Here is a 16,980-nt window from a genome sequence, read left to right as displayed (position 1 = left end):
ATTTTACAACATACAGACCTTTTGTCTTCCAATAAACCTCAGAATGGGTCCTATGGGTCAAACCCTTAGAATTGCAATGCATGTTTGCTGAAATAGACAGACAGACACACACACACACACGCAGAGTCATCCATAAAAGTTGCCACTGAAATAGCCCTTCTACAAAGCACAAATATCTTTCAACATTTCCTTGAAATTGTTTCTCAGTTGAACACCAAGTCCTGTGTCATATAGAACTGAAAGGGGGCATCTAAATGGCTCAGTGGATTGAGAGCCAGACTAGAGATGGGAGATCCTGGGTTCAAATATGGTTTCCGACACTTCCTAGCTGTGTGTCCCTGGGCAAGTCCCTGAAGCCCCACTGCCTAGTCCTTATCACTCTTCTGCCTTGGAACCAATACATAGTATTGATTCTAAGACAGAAGGTAAGGATTTAAAAAAAAACAAACACCCATGAATTCTTATGTTTGATGATTATAGCAAACAAATAAAAAAAAAACTATTCTAAGGGCAATTTAAGTATGACCAGGCTGGAATAATCATTCCTGTTATTTTTGAAGTCTGTAGGGAACTGCATATTTGAAATTAAACCTGAACTTGGGCTCTGTTCACAGTAATTGTTTTCTGCTCTTGTCCAGGCAAGAGTTTGTGAAATGGATTTTCTGAATGCTGTTGACCTTTTCGCATAGATTTTGCCAAGGCCGTGAGAATGTTTTTTGACCCATTCTTGGTAGAGTGTCTACAGAGAGACAAATGAGGTATGACTTTATCATGCCATATTGAGCACATAGTTAGCTAAAAGCTGTTAACCCTTCCAAGTATAATAGCACTCTGTCCTTCTATCTAATGCCAAAAACAACAACAAAATGAAAATGCAAACTACTACAAGGTTCCCTGTTTTCCAGAGGTTTTAGAGAAAGTGTGAACCCCAACTCAAGTGGGCACTTAGAGTGGATAAATGTACATAGTTAAAAGTTTTGTAGAACAGGTACAAGTTCAGAGACATAATTCTTGCATTTTGCTCCAAGAAAAAGAGCCTCCAAAGTATTCTGAAATTAATTTTTTAAAGAAAAATTAACTTTATTTTGATTGGGGGACACACACTTTGAACTATTTCTGGTATGGTCCAATCTGACAAAAGAGAAGGTGTAATTAATAACATATTAATAATGACTTGCTATTTTTAACAATTATTCTCCCTAAGTAAAAGCTCAGCTCAGTTGTTTCAAACACCATCAATGACTGGAAATCCTGTCAACATTGGAAAATGATGACAATGATTATAATAATAATATTAATAATAGGATAGTTAGGGCTATAAAATTTATAAAATGCTTTACAAGCAGTATCTCATTTTATTTTCATAACAATCTAGAAGGTAGATGCTCTTGTCTTCATTTTACACATGAATAAAATGAGGGAGACTGATAAAAAATGCCTTGCCCAGAGTAAGATAGTATGGAACTGGATTTGAACTAGGTCTTCTAGACTTCAGATCTTAGACTCAATTTGCCGGACCTTCCATTGGTTTTTAAATTTCATTGTCCTAGGATAGAGGCTTGGTTCCTCTATGTCCACTCCCCACTAGGTTATAGCTTCGAAGCGAAGTTGATATGGGTCTAGACAGTGATTCATCAGAATGGAGCCATCAATCACATGATTTGTTATTTTGTCAGAGCAGTAAAACTCAACAGAGCAAGACCTTGCTCCTTGTCATGCCTGAAGGGTAGAATTAGTCCAAAGAGTTTTATCTTCACAGTGCTGGCATAGGTTTATTGAACATTTTCTGTGTGGCGAGTAGAAATGCTAGTTTGAAATATCTTGGGGCTTTTCTCACACTATGATCTTTAGTTGACTGAATCAAGCTGCAAGTACTAATTTCATTTAAATCAACTAAATAAGCATTGCCAAGTACCAATTTTGTCTAAGATTCCAGGTCTTAAAGATAAAAAAAAATGAAATATTCTTGCCTTCAAGGAGTTTAAATCCTATTAGAATATATAACATGTAAAATAGGTAAATAAATATGTAGTAACATTAAGAAAAAGATCACATTAATAACCAAGGGAATTAGAAAAAATAAGCTTTCTATAGGGAGGGCAACTTTGCTAAGCTTAGAAGAAAACAAAGGATTCTAAAAAACTGAAGTGAGAAAGAAAAGAATTTAACTTATAGAGGACAGTCTGTGCAAATATTTAGAGATTGTAGATAAAATGCTAAGTCCTGGAAAAAGCAAGTATGCCTGCAATATTCTTTAGAGTGATTAAGAGTAGTGTAAAATAAAATAATAAATTTAAGCTGGTTTATGGATTCTGAAGGAGTCAAAGAAAGGGTCTTTCAAAGTGCCTTATCTGAAAACAAAAAGATTCATTTAGATTTCCATGAAGGTATCACACTGTGGCATACTCAAGCCCTTTTGGTGATGATCACAACTCACAGACAGTCCAACTTTCCACCTTATCCATTCTTAAAATGAAACATTATACGAGTCAGTCCTTTGTGGAGCACATACATATGTTTTTTTAGGATTCTGTAAAAAGAGTATTGTTCTTTTCCTCTATCTTAGATAGAAAACAAACAGTGCTAAGGAAAAAAAAATGAAAAGATTCAAGTATTTCAGGAAGTTGTCATCTGTCTCTTGCCATAAATAAGACTATAGTTGATGTTGTTTAACAAAATGTGCTCTTATTCTTCATCCCCACTCCCCATACAGATTAGAAGTGGGTTAAATTAGATTCTTTAGGAAGCCCAAGTGAAATAAGATTTCAACTGTAAAAATATTGTTTCTCCTTTTCTTTCTCTGGATATAAAAACATTAGTATGCATTTCAATTAAAAACATACTTGTCTGTGAGAAGGCACCAAGAATCATGTTAGCCTGTAGTGAGACAGAGGCAGGCTTCTTTACAAAGGCTGCTTCTTGATAAAACAAGTTGTCTTGAAATGAATTATTCACAGTCCAAGTTCCAAACAGTCAGACATACTGATACCAGGTTTAAAACACCTGGACCTAATTCTGCAGATTTTGTTGAGCAGTGTTTCTTGGTCTTTTATGAAATGCCCTCATTAAACCAAGAGACAGGAAAAACATTTATATATTTTTTTTCTCTAAGTTTATTATAAGGCTCCTGCCAGCATTGCTCTCATTATCCTCTATTTTCATGGAAAGTTGTACCACAGTCATAAAAATGTGCTCCCGGCTATAACCTAGAGTACCTGGGGCTCTGGAAAGTAGCTCCTAGTTTTTATAAATCCCTTCTTCTCTCCTCCACCATGGTCTCCTTCTTCATCCTCCTTGACATCGGCTTTAGCTTTTTAGATACATTATAGAAAGGCAAGAACCAAAGGGTTCATCAGTTAGGAATTTTTCTCTTCTCTCATAACCTAAAAAAAATTTTTGTAAGTTTCTTTCAGAGGACCGATTATGCTTTTAAGAGCTTAGGGAGGACTTGTCTTCTTTGGCATTTTTTGCAAAGAAAATAGGAACCAGCTGTTTAATGTAGATTGGAAAAGCAACTACTGGGCATGTGCAATGACATTTCAAAGTACCATTTTAGTGATGCATGGCTATCCTTGTGCTTTGCTATGCTAAATGAAATCAAACAAGTAAGATGAAGGGAAGTAGTGGATTCTAGCAGATCTGGCATTTTGTTACTGTCCTACATAAAATTCTGAAACACATCCAAGGTCTTATATCCATTACTGACAGATGAGAAATGCAGGCATGAAGAAAACAAATAAAATGGGGCTCATGAATTGAGGCCATACAAGTCTAACTAGTTCCCCAAAGTTTTGCTGTTGTTGTTAAGGTTATTATGTAGAAATTCAATTTAAGTGAATTTTTAAAACCTTTCCATATTTATTGAACTATATTCCAAATATCCCTTTTTTCCTGGGGAATGTGACCTCTGTGAAACCCCTGAACTCTTTTCTATCTCTTTGGAGCTCAGGCTAACCCCCATGCATTGGAGGGGGTGGAGGGGTGTTAAGTATAATAAATGAAATAATCCCTACTTCCAAAGAAACAGCATTCTAGTGGGAGATACAATCTGTTCATATATAAATATGAATTACTAAGAGTAAAAATGTCTTCAAAAAGTACCCCAATAATTAAATATAAACACAGTTCTAATAGGGAGATGGTACTAATAACCACAAAAATGAGTAAATTAGTTCTATAAATGATATCGTGAAGAATTTTCAATGTTAGAGTGAAGATTTTTGTATTTTATAGTCAAGGCACAGGAAGCTGATTTACAGGAGATAGAGAGGTTGTCAGTCTACAATTTGGATGAACAATTTGACAACTGTATTTCGAGGAAATTAATTTGGAAGACAAAATGGATAGGAAAGAGGTAGAGACAGGCAGATCAAATGGGAGGCTATTTATTGTCTAGGCAAGTTGTGATGAGAGTCTGAGTGAAAGACAAAAGGGAATGGAATGGAGAGATGTGCAAAAAAGAAGGGTCCAAAGTTATATAACCTTAAGTTACACAACCTTATTTTTCTAATGTCAGATTTAAGAGAATTTAAAAAAATCTCTGGTCAAAATCATCTAATACATCAATTATCCTTTGCTTGGGCAAGGAAAAAAAGGTATAATAAATTTAAAATAAAATTATTCACACAAAGATTTTGCTCATACATATAGTAAAATCAATTTGTCTGAAAACAGAATATCCTGCAAGTGAATACTAATTCAGGTTATTAATACTACAATGCTAATAATTTATCCTATAATAAGCAATGAAATAAAATAGAAAATAAAAAAGCAAGTAACTGATACATTTCATGCTTAATATTGTCTTAGTATCTATATTTTTCCTATTTTAGTAAAGTATATTTACAGTGGAACATTTTCAAAGTTTGATTATTGGAAAAATATTAATTAAAAAGTTATATAGTACAAAATTTGTTTAAAACACCTCATTTATCTACCTAAATAGCTAGCCATGCTACACACATGAGAAAATGGAGATGAAGTAGAAGTGGCAACAGGAGAAAAACAATTTTCTTTTCCCTACATAGTGGAGTTAGTATTATAAAAAATTGCTTATAGATCATGTGGCACATAGATTTATCTAAATTGTTATTGCATATGATGTGATGCTTGTTGAATTTTTTAAATACTCAAAAGATTATAATATTAATTTTAGCATATTTTCCCATATTCAATTCTGCTGTGAGACGGTACTCACAAAGACCATGTTTCCATGAGGTCAGCACTTCAAATCCTTTCAGCCTGGGCTTTGATTTCTTAATGGGTAAATCAGACACTCCTATTGAAAAAGGTGAACTTGTCTGCTTAGTAAAACTGAGGGAAGGTTTCAACCTAAAATGGTTTCTTTAAATTTCTTTTGTTTATTTGATCAAACCTAGATAATTTGGTGTAGTTATGGGCAACTTGGTTTAGGAAGGACATTGATGAACTGTAGTGTATTTAGAAAGTGGTGACCAAGATGGGGAATGATCTTGAGATCATGCTATAGATATAGTTGAAGTAAATAGGGATGGTTAACAGGAAGAAGGTAAGGAGGTAAGGCTTAGAGGAAACATGATGATTGTCTTCAAGATCCTGAAAGACTATTGCATGGGGGAAAAGAGGTGACTTGTTCTGTGTGGCAGACCTAGGAACAAGAGTGAGAGTTCCAAAGAGGTAAATTTAAGTTTGATGTAAAGAATAGCTCTTTAATTATTAGGGGAATTCCATAATGGAATGAGCTGCATAGGAATTTATCAAGTGCATTCTCACTCATTGGACAGCTTCAGTTATGGGATGGATATGCTCTTCATACATGTTATAGACAGATTCTTTTAGATTAGATGGTTTGTGAGCTCCCATCCTTTTTTATTAAACCCTTATCTTCCATATAAGAATTAATACTGTCTATTAGTCCGAAGGTAGAAGAGTGGTAAGAGCTGAACAATCAGGGTTACTCAGCTAGGAAGTGTCTAAGACCATATTTGGACCTAGGACTTCCCATCACTTAGCCTGGATCTTCATCCACTGAGTCACCAAGCTGCCCCCATAAGTTCCCTTCCAACTCTGATAATGGTTTTTTTATTCCTTTTACCAGTCTGCGACCTTCACCTTCAGCTATAGAGAGAGTGATACTTTATAGGCTTAGTATTTTACTCCATTTTTTATTCAAAGTTCATTTTTTCTCAATAAAAGGAATTTTGCTTGCATTTTCTGGTGAATAGTCTCAGTTTTCTTCATTTGCTCTGGATGAAGTTGGACTAGGAGTGACTAAAGGCATTGGTTTTACCATAAGATTAAAAATATATATTATTGAATTCCATTAATGTCTAGATACAACCCCCCCCCCCCAAAAGCTACAAGTGAAAAAAAAACGATTTAAATTAAAAATCTGTTTGCCACCACATTTTTCATTAGGGAGCTCTGCTTTGCTCCACATTCTCTGGCATGCAAAATCAAAGCTTCACATTCCTCACAATGTAAGGGAAAGTCAACATTGCTGCTGCCCCTGGGGCAGTTCACAGCATTTGGTATCAAATTGCATCCTTTCCCTGTGCTCATGCTCATTTAAGAACTTCTCATACCTTGAGCTTTATTTTTATTTCTCTTTTATTATTATTTGTCCTGATCTCAATAGAGTTTTAAGGAGAGATGTGTACTCTATACTGCTGCTTTATTTTCCCAGTTCTTGGCATCTCTTATGCTTTTCTTGGGCAGGGGAAGCCAGTGTTAAAAGGAATATTAGTGTCCTGGATATTAATATGCATGATAATGGTTTTTAAAAAGCGAATTCTCTGGGTAGTAGTGTAATAGTAGCACTAAACATTCATTTTGAAATATAAAGTCTTCTTCTTTCATCCTTTCAATACTTAAACTTTTTTACATCATATCATTTCCAAATTAATTAATCTATATTTATAAAGTGAGCACACACTGGAGAAGGATCAAGAGTTGATCTCATTTGTATCATGGTTTTGGATTAAATCGAATTGGTGCACATAAATAGAAAATCAAGCCTGTCGCAGTCCCTTTTAGACTTTTGTGTATGTGTATAAAAGTAATATTTTCAAAAATTCACTATTTGATAAGAACTGCTGGGAAAATTGGAAGACAGTGTGGGAGAGATTAGGAATTGATCAACACCTCACACCCTACACCAAGATAAATTCAAAATGGGTGAAAGACTTAAACATAAAGAAGGAAACCATAAGTAAATTGGGTAAACACAGAATAGTATACATGTCAGACCTTTGGGAAGGGAAAGACTTTAAAACCAAGCAAGACATAGAGAGAATCACAAAATGTAAAATAAATAATTTCGACTACATCAAATTAAAAGGCTTTTGTACAAACAAAAGCAATGTAACTAAAATCAGAAGGAAAACAACAAGTTGGGAAAAAAATCTTCATAAAAACCTCTGACAAAGGTTTAATTACTCAAATTTATAAAGAGCTAAATCAGTTGTACAAAAAATCAAGCCATTCCCCAATAGATAAATGGGCAAGGGACATGGATAGACAGTTTTCAGATAAAGAAATCAAAACTATTAATAAGCACATGAAGAAGTGCTCCACATCTCTTATAATCAGAGAGATGCAAATCAAAACAACTCTGAGGTATCACCTCACACCTAGCAGATTGGCTAACATGACAGTTATGGAAAGTAATGAATGCTGGAGGGGATGTGGCAAAGTAGGGACATTAATTCATTGCTGGTGGAGTTGTGAACTGATCCAGCCATTCTGGAGGGCAATTTGGAACTATGCACAAAGGGCGATAAAAGAATGTCTACCCTTTGATCCAGCCATAGCACTGCTGGGTTTGTACCCCAAAGAGATAATGGACAAAAAGACTTGTACAAAAATATTCATAGCTGCGCTCTTTGTGGTGGCCAAAAATTGGAAAATGAGGGGATGCCCATCAATTGGGGAATGGCTGAACAAATTGTGGTATATGTTGGTGATGGAATACTATTGTGCTCAAAGGAATAATAAAGTGGAGAAATTCCATGGAGACTGGAACAACCTCCAGGAAGTGATGCAGAGCGAGAGGAGCAGAACCAGGAGAACATTGTACACAGAGACAAACACACTGTGGTATCATCGAACGTAATGGACTTCTCCATTAGTGGTGGTGTAATGTCCCTGCACAATCTGCAGGGATCAAGGAGAAAAAAACACTATCCAAAAGCAGAGGACAAACTGAGGGAATAGAAACACCAAGGAAAAGCAACTGCCTGACTACAATGGCTGAGGGGACATGACAGAGGAAAGACTCGGAGCGAACACTCTGATGCAAATACTAACAACATGGCAATGGGTTCAAGTCAAGAACACGTATGATACCAGTGGAATCACACGTCGGCCACGGGGGGTGGGAGGGAGGAAAAGAAAATGATCTTTGTCTTTAATGAAAAATGCATGGAAATGATCAAATAAAATACTATAAAATTAAAAAGAAAAAGAAAAAAAGAAAAAATGGTGGACTGCTTCAGCACCTGGCCAAGAAAGAAAGTGTGAGAAACTCTACAAACTCCAGGATGAATATTGCTATAGGCTAAAATAACTTAACATTCTTCAGTAGCCCCAAAGAAGCAGAAAAGCCATTTCATTGACAGAAGAACTAAGAGGCTCAAAAGAGAAGCAGATGCTAGGTGGCATAGAATATTCCCTCGAGAGACCACAGTCTTACAGACCTGCCTGGGACACATGGATTTCCCAATTTGTATGCTTTATTCTAAGTTTGCACCTAACCATCACTCCCCCCACCTCCATCTCTAAGACACTGTGTGCATGAGTGGGAGAGCATAGTGTAGATTTATGAGTAGCCTATTATGTTATGATTATTCATGCTTTGACTTGATATTTATTAAATGTTATGCTATGGTTAAAAAAAAAAGTAATATTTTCAGCTTGAATATTCAATCGACATAAAATTTCTGAAAAAGCTGTCAAATCTCCAATTGGAACTATATATAGATTAGGAAAAGGAAACATTGTCTCTTCAGTATTCATTGTATATATGTATACATAATAATAGCTGCATTTACATGTAAATATTGATGGATGTATATAAACATACACAGACATGCAAGTGGGCATAGAGTTTTAGCATTTCAACATATATGTGACCCCATCAATGCATACTTTCCTTTCATCATTTGAGATTACAACTCATTTGCATCTTTTTATCCTTTGTAATTCATTTCAGTTTCTTCAATGAACCTCTACGGAGATTTTACCCCAATGTGATAGAAGTCTTCTTCTATGTCAACATATTTATTACTATAAATTTTTATTTTTTCCATATTACATGTTAATACAATTTTTTAAAATATTCATTTCTAATATTTTGCAAACTCTATACCTCCCACCTTTGTTCCCTCCCCAGGACATCAGGTAATATAATATAGGTTGTACATATATTACCACATAATATGCATTTCCATGTTCTTCATGTTATAAAAGAGGATACATATTGCTAATACTTTAGAAAAGTTCATGGAGGAAATAAAGAATGGTTTGTTCTTTCTATGGCTATGTCCATGTCTTGTACAGTTTGGGTATAATATGTATATAATATAATATAATAAATATGTCATTTGGCAAGATCATCTGTTTATCTTTATTTTCACTACCACTGGCCCATTTTTTCTGAAGATATCTTTCCTCCATAATTAAAGAAGTTAATGCTCTTTTATGAGTGTAAGTTATCACAGAAAATAAGAAGCAGAATGACTGTAGCCACCAACCATGTCTTGAGTGCCTTTTGGTCATCAGGAACTCTCTTTCCATTGTCAGGATGATACTCCAAGATTGGCAGATATTCATCATTACCAGGAAAACTCATTCAGTGAAAAATTTTTCCTTTGTGATAAGGAGCAGGCATGGTCTGGAGAAAGTACTGGACAATATCTTGAAGGCAATTCAGCATATTCCCTTCTTGGTATCCAATTCTGGTTTTTCTCCTTGTTCATCTTAAGTAGCTAGATGGTAGAATAGAGTGGGGTCAGAAAGATCAGACTTAAATCTTAGCTCGACATTTAATAGCAGAGTTGACTTGGACCAGTCACTTGACATCTTTCATCCTTTGCATTCTCATCTACAAACTAGAGCTAATAGCACCAGTGGCATTGCTTTGAGAAAAAAGTGAAATAATATGGGTCAAGTGCTTTGTAAATCTTAAATAATGGTAATAACTATTAATTTTAATAGCTCATATCTCCAATATGTATGCTAATAGAACCTTGGGATGAATAGGCATTGGTCATCCATTTTTCCCTTTATGGATTGTTAGGTCAATTTCTTGTATAATGATGAGTCATTGGATAAGCCCTTTAATGTTCTAGACTCAATATGGTGGGCACAACATCACCAGCAAATAGAGTGCCTAGTGTTCTTACTATTAAATAAGAACTCAATTTTCCATTTGAACTTTATGAAATATACCTCCATAAAAGTGGCAAACAACTTTTGTGAGCATAGATATCTTTATTATTGTGTACCTAATAAGAAGTATTTTTCATAATCCACAAAGGAAAAAAAACAATGAGATATTATACAATCTTCCCTTAGCTGTATGATTATAAAGATCCAATTTCTTGTCAAGAACTACTCTATTACATTTTCATTGATGCAATCTTCTTATCTCACATAGATCTAGACCCTGAAGGGATGTCAGAAGCCATCTGATCATTTTTAAACCGAGGGTCAGGATATTACCTAACTTGGCCAAATTCATATAGACAGTAAATTAAAAGGTGGTGTTTAAATCTAGCTCTTTTGATTTGAGTCACCATTCCTTTCCATTATACCTTTTTAAAGATTTTATCATGAAATGTTTTATATTTTTTAAAGATTTTATCGTGGAATATTTTATATTTTTACAATAGTAAAATAAGAATCTTTTCTCATTAGATTCTATGAAAAATGAAGGTTTTTCTCCAGTGATAAGCTATTTCCTAAAATAACTTCTCTATTATGCTGTTCATGCCTCCAGCAGTAGAGAAGTTTTGTAGGAAGTAACGTGACAGTATAATGGAATGAACAGGGAGCTTGACATCAGAAGAAACCTGGGTTTGGGTCCCTACTTCATCTTTCCCTTGATGTATGATTCTGAGTAACCATTTCCTCTCTCATCACCTCAGTTTCCTCAGCTGTAAAATGAGGGTAATCCATTAATCACACAGTAGTTGTAAGGAAAGTTTCTTTGTAAGTTTTCCAGTGCCATAGGGATGAAAGATGATTATTATGCAGATACTTTTGAATTTTTAATCAATTTTCAAAGATTTTTTTTTTAGTTCTTAAAGTTTTCTTTTCTTCCTCCTTCCACCTCCCAAAGCACAATATGCACTTTTTTATCTTGGTCCTGACATGATTATATGAGTTTAGGGATTTAATTCTCTATGTATACATTTTTTTCCACCAAATGAACATCACCCCTTCTCTATAACTTTGAGATTAGAAAGGTTCTCATCTTGGGGTTCATGGACCTGTATAATTTTATGTAAATGTAATTATTCTGAAACTATTCCAGTAGGTTTTAGCAGAAATACCAAGGAATCCATGAAACACCCAAAAAAGTTAAGAGCCTCTATTTTAGTGAATTGCCTGAGGCATCAAACATTGAAGCAGCACTGTCATAAGTCAGAGACAGGTAGGACTTGAATACAGGTTTTCTTCATTCACTTTCTACCTTATCCATTGTGATAAGCTACCTCTCTAAAAGTAGCTATTTTAATATTTTGTAAGAAAGAAATGAGTGGAACAGACAATTTTGGGGTGAAGAAATCAAACCCATATTATAGGTACATAAAAATGCTCTAAATTACTACTGATGAGGAAAATATAAAACAAAACAATTCTGCCGTATCATCTCACAACTGATTGACTAAAATGACAAAAGGGCAAAATGACAAATTTTTGAGGGAAAATGGATAAGTGGAAACACATACAACCATGGTGAAAATGTGAACTGATCCAACCATTTCTTGAGCAATTTGGTATTTGAGAGTTATAAAACTGTATATGTTCTTAGACTGCTGGCTCTATTTCCCAAGGAGATTAGGGAAAAAGGGAAAGGACATGTATGTTCTAATATATTTATAGCACCTCTCATTGGGTGATGAAGAACTGAAAATCAAGAGGATATCCATCAACTGTGAAATGGCTAAATAAATTGTGGTATGTGATTGTGATAGAATATCACTGTTACATAAGAAACATAAATAGATGAATTTTTTTCAAAAATTAGGAAGAACTACCTGAGATATGAAGCCTGAATTGAGTAGAAACAAGAAAACATTACATATAGCTATTAAATAATTTGTGAATCATCACCTCCAAAGAATCAACTGGTAAGTGGAAAATGAAAGACATAATCTATACTTACATATCTATTTGATGGATGATCCTTCTAAGGTGTGGAGAGGGGAGAAAGGACCTAAGACATAAAGGAAAATTCTATTTATAAAAAAAGAAAAAAATAAAGAAATGAATACTCATTTCTTTATGTGCTTTGAGTAGTGTTTAATAAATATCCCTTAATGTGAATTGCATTGAATTTTAATGTATATTTGGGCAGAATTTTGGGGAAAAACATTTTGGATTTAAATAGGCCTAGAAACCTCAGTCAATGATTTATACTCCCTTCTATGATATTAGGAGGGTTGTTTTGAATTACTATATTATTTCTCACTATTTCCAATAACTACTTTCCAAGCATAATATTTATAATATTCCAGTGAACTTTTTAATACAGTTTGATTAGGATTTAGTCATGCCCTTTCTCCATCTATGAAAAACTGCCAATTTATTGCCAGACCTGCAAGATATTATTTCTTTTCAGTTTGATCTTATGTTTTCAATGCAATAGAACCAAGGTAAGTTTATAAAGTACCTTCATTAGGTCTATATTAAAGTGATTCACTTGTATCTTCTATTTGGAGATCCTCTATGAAAGGTTGGAAAGACAAGATAAGGAGGTATAGAAGCTAAGACAGGATAGGGCTACATTTTTATTCACTTCATTTGGTAGACATATATGATCAGAAATAAAACATCTTTTATTATCATGAAAAACCTCACCTATTAAAAAGTTCAATGTTGGAGAGGACATGGCAAAATTGAGATACCAATTCATTGCTGCTGGAGTTGTGCATTAATACAGCATTTGTGGATGGCAATTAGGAATTCTTTGCAAAGAGCTTTAAAAGAATGTCTACCCTTTGATCCAGTCATAGCACTGCTGGGTTTGTACCCCAAATAGATAATAAGGAAAAAGACTTGTACAAGAATATTCATAGCTGCTGAGGGAGTGCCCTTCAATTGGGGAATGGCTGAGCAAATTGTGGTATATGTTGGTGATGGAATACTATTGTGCTAAAAGGAATAATAAAGTGGAGGAATTCCATGGAGACTGGAACAACCTCCAGGAAGTGATGCAGAGTGAGAGGAGCAGAACCAGGAAAACATTGTACACAGAGACTAATACATAGTGTGACAATTCAATGTAATAGACATTGCTACTAGTAGCAATGCAACAAGCCAGGACACTCCTAAAGGACTTATGGGACAGAATGCTAATCACACTGAGAGAAATAATTATGGGAGTAGAAATGCAAAAGAACAACTTATTATATTACTTATCACAAGCATATATGGGTATGTGATTTCGGGCTTGGGCTTTAAAAGATCACTCTATAGAAAATGAATAATATGGAAATAGGTATCAACTGATAACATTTTTACAACACAGTGGAATTACTTGTCAGCTCTGGGATGGAAGAGAAGAGGGAAAGGAAAGAATATGAATCATTTAAATGGAAATTTTTTAAAATTAAAATAAAAAAGCCTCTAGAAAAAAGTATTCTCTTTAAACTTGACTGACATAAAAAAGTGGTTATACAGACTTTGGAAGTTGAATTCTTATCATAATTTAAGTGTATGTGTGTTTACTGGATATTTGCCAAAGACTTGCTTATAAATTCAGATTGAATAAATCTGAATAGATGGGAGTCCAGGTCAATCCAATCTAAAAATCAACATAAAAATGCTTTAAACATTTTATATGTGCTAGGTAGAAGGGGGTAAGTAAAGTCAGAACAGAAGAAAATCTATACACTTTGGGGGCTTATATTCTTTTAGGGCATGTAATCTCATTGTAACTTTATACGCTATCTTTTGTCTTTCAATATGCAACCTTTATCTGCGATTCTATAAGGACTTTGTGACAGATGATTTTGACAATCTCACAATTATTTATTAATTGAGACATTTCTTTGTACACACTTGCTTTCTGCAATTGTGAACCCTTGCTAATATATTCAAGCAGAAAGAATAGGCTTCACATAATGGAAGATATAACAAATGATGTATAGATGTTTATTGCAACACTATTTTTTTAAGACTCCTGACAGAACTAAAATTGTCCACATGAGCAAAAGAAACCCATCATGAATCATAAACTCATGGGCTTAGATCTGGAAGGGATTTTAGAAATCATTTAATCCACTTCAATCAATTGATAAATGAGAGTCAGAACTTTGAAGACAAGCCCAAGATTACAAAACCAATAGGCAGCAGAGCTATTATTTGAACCTTGATCTTATTCTAAAACTGCTATTTCTTTTGCTTTGTTAATTTTTTTTCATTCTGACCTAAGATTTCTTCAGTGTAGGATTCTTAATTTAGAAATTCACTTCATATTCACTGATGCCAATCAGCAGCTCCTCTGTACCATATAGTCATACCAAGGGTATTGAGATTTGCCAAGGATGTGGAGAACTTCTCTTGAGCTTTGTCACTTGCCAGTATAGGCAAGTTGCATGCCTTAAACCCAAATTTTTCTGCTTCCAAGGCCAACCTTCTATCCATTAAACCATGCTAACACTCACAAATGTTGTCAACTGATAGACATTGATAAGCATACACATAAATTTGCTGATAACTTCAACCAAGAATGGCTATGTCTGAGTAGATAATGTAATTAATGTCACTCTCCCTACTCACTCCCCATTTGATTTTGTGTATAAAACTTGGGTTTTATTGATAAGTAAGGGTATCCTGTTAAATGCTTAACAGTCAGCTCTCTCAAAATATTATACTTGGCACACTTTTAAGTTTAATCTATATTATAAACAATGAAAAAAAAGAAGAAACTGAGTCTTTATCTTTAGCATTTGTCAATTTCTGTTATGTAAATGTTTGCACTTAAAATATTTAGCGATGGACTCTCAAAAGCAGTGATGAGCTGGCTCCAGTACACCTCTGCATACTGCCAAGGAAGAAATGCTCTCATTCTGTAGCTGCTCTGAAGCTAGGTTTACAGAAAAGGTTGCTATAGTTAAAGAGGATAAGTGACTTTCCAAGAGGCACCCAAATAGTGTTTCAGAACCAGGATTTGAATGCAAGTCTTTAGATTCCAATATTGCATAGCTACACACTCTCGCCTCGTATGACTACGCTAAAAAAATCAACTCACAATCCTATATTGCTATTTCTACACTAACCACCATTATAACATCCATTTACAGTCTTGCTTATTCTCTCCTGCACCTCAGCTGTCAACCAATGACTTTAGAAATATAATGATAAATCTTTCTTAATTTAACAAACATTAAACACAGGAAGGAATATGCACATCAATGGAGTCACACATCCATTAGTATATGAGTATGCAGAGTATTATTACTACATGCTGGGGGTCATGAAAATCTTGGCTCAGCCATGGTCCCTGTTTCAATGGAGACTAGTTTAAGAGGGAGATAAGCACAGCACAGAGAATTATGATGTACAATATAAAAGGATGCATGCATTAGAGAGCTTCAAAGCAAAGTGATACTTGAGCTCTGAATAGAACAATCCTCATCCACTGAGGACCATCAGGTAAAGTTTCTTGAAACAGGTAATGTTTGAATTTAATTAGAAAAGTTATTGAAAAATTTACTGAGCATTGGGGAAAGAAGATATTCTAGACACAGGAAGAAGTGTGTGTATCTACAGATGCCAAGGTTGTTCCAAGTCTGAATCAGAAGGTTTCAAACCCTATGTATCTGCAATCATGCCAAGCAATGATATCTGCCCCTTATTTCCCTTTTTCTTTTTTTCCCCACACTCTTTCTTTTAAAAGATGAAGATGGTCGGACATCACAGGATCACAGGATGCTGAAAGGTGAGATTTCCAGTCAAATGTTTCTGGTCCAATCTCTCTCTTCCTCTCCTCGTCTTACCCTCTCCTCTATCACTCTTTGTCTCTTTAGTAGCCTCCATCTGTCTCTCTATGCTTCTGTCCCTGTTTGGCTTGTCTCTTTCTGTCTTTGTCTCTGTTTCTGACTTTCTTTGTGTTTGTCTCTCTGTCCCCTAGCTACTTCCTCAAAGCCTGCAAGCATGACCAAAACTGCCCTTCTTACTCTCATTCCCTTTCCCCTCCTCCATTTCACTAGAAAGAATCTTTGACCTATTTTTACTTTCTTATCACATATTCCATTCTTAACTTCTTACAAACAAGTTTCTGACTTTATTAAACTGAAACGTTTATTTCCAAGGTTACCAATGATCACAGGTGGAACTTAAAAATGATTCATTTCCTTCCTCTCTGAAGTCATTGGTTATTTTGGAGATGACAATTTGAAGTTTGTACCTAGGAGTTCTTTCTTCACTATATTCTCACCAAATCTGAAAGGCACATGAACAATGAGAAGTATGAAGTATAAAATTTATAAAGTAATAAAATCTATATTGGTTCTCTCTCTCTCTTCATGTTTTTCTGCTTGTTTCTTGCTTGAATATGAGCATCATTTCTCAATCATTAAGTAGTCTAGTCCACTAGCAAGTAGTTTCTAAACTCCCTCAAGAATATGATTAGTAAACAAAAAATTCCCTACTTCATCCCTAGGTAAACAATCGTCTCAGTGCCAGTTTCAGACTACTCTTTGAATAGAAATGGACTGTATTATGATGTAATAAATAGACTACTAGACTTGTTGTCAGAAGGTCTTGGGT

General features: G+C 34.7%; 1 long non-coding RNA gene across 2 annotated transcripts in view; it reads right to left on the bottom strand.

The window, feature by feature from the left end:
- LOC103101252 (uncharacterized) overlaps positions 1 to 16,980 on the bottom strand; it is a 205,521-nt gene that overhangs the window by 8,881 nt on the left and 179,660 nt on the right. For both annotated transcript variants that reach the window (XR_008912898.1, XR_468853.2), the window contains 2 exons: positions 12,371 to 12,421; positions 9,732 to 9,965 (listed from right to left, as the gene is read on the bottom strand). This is a non-coding gene — a long non-coding RNA (uncharacterized LOC103101252). The remainder of the gene's footprint in view (positions 1 to 9,731; positions 9,966 to 12,370; positions 12,422 to 16,980) is intronic.

This window comes from Monodelphis domestica, chromosome 6 (genome assembly GCF_027887165.1).
Source record: "Monodelphis domestica isolate mMonDom1 chromosome 6, mMonDom1.pri, whole genome shotgun sequence".
Lineage (NCBI taxonomy): Eukaryota > Metazoa > Chordata > Mammalia > Didelphimorphia > Didelphidae > Monodelphis > Monodelphis domestica.
Note: the sequence above shows the minus strand (reverse complement) of the source record. Positions and strands in the feature narration are given on the sequence as shown.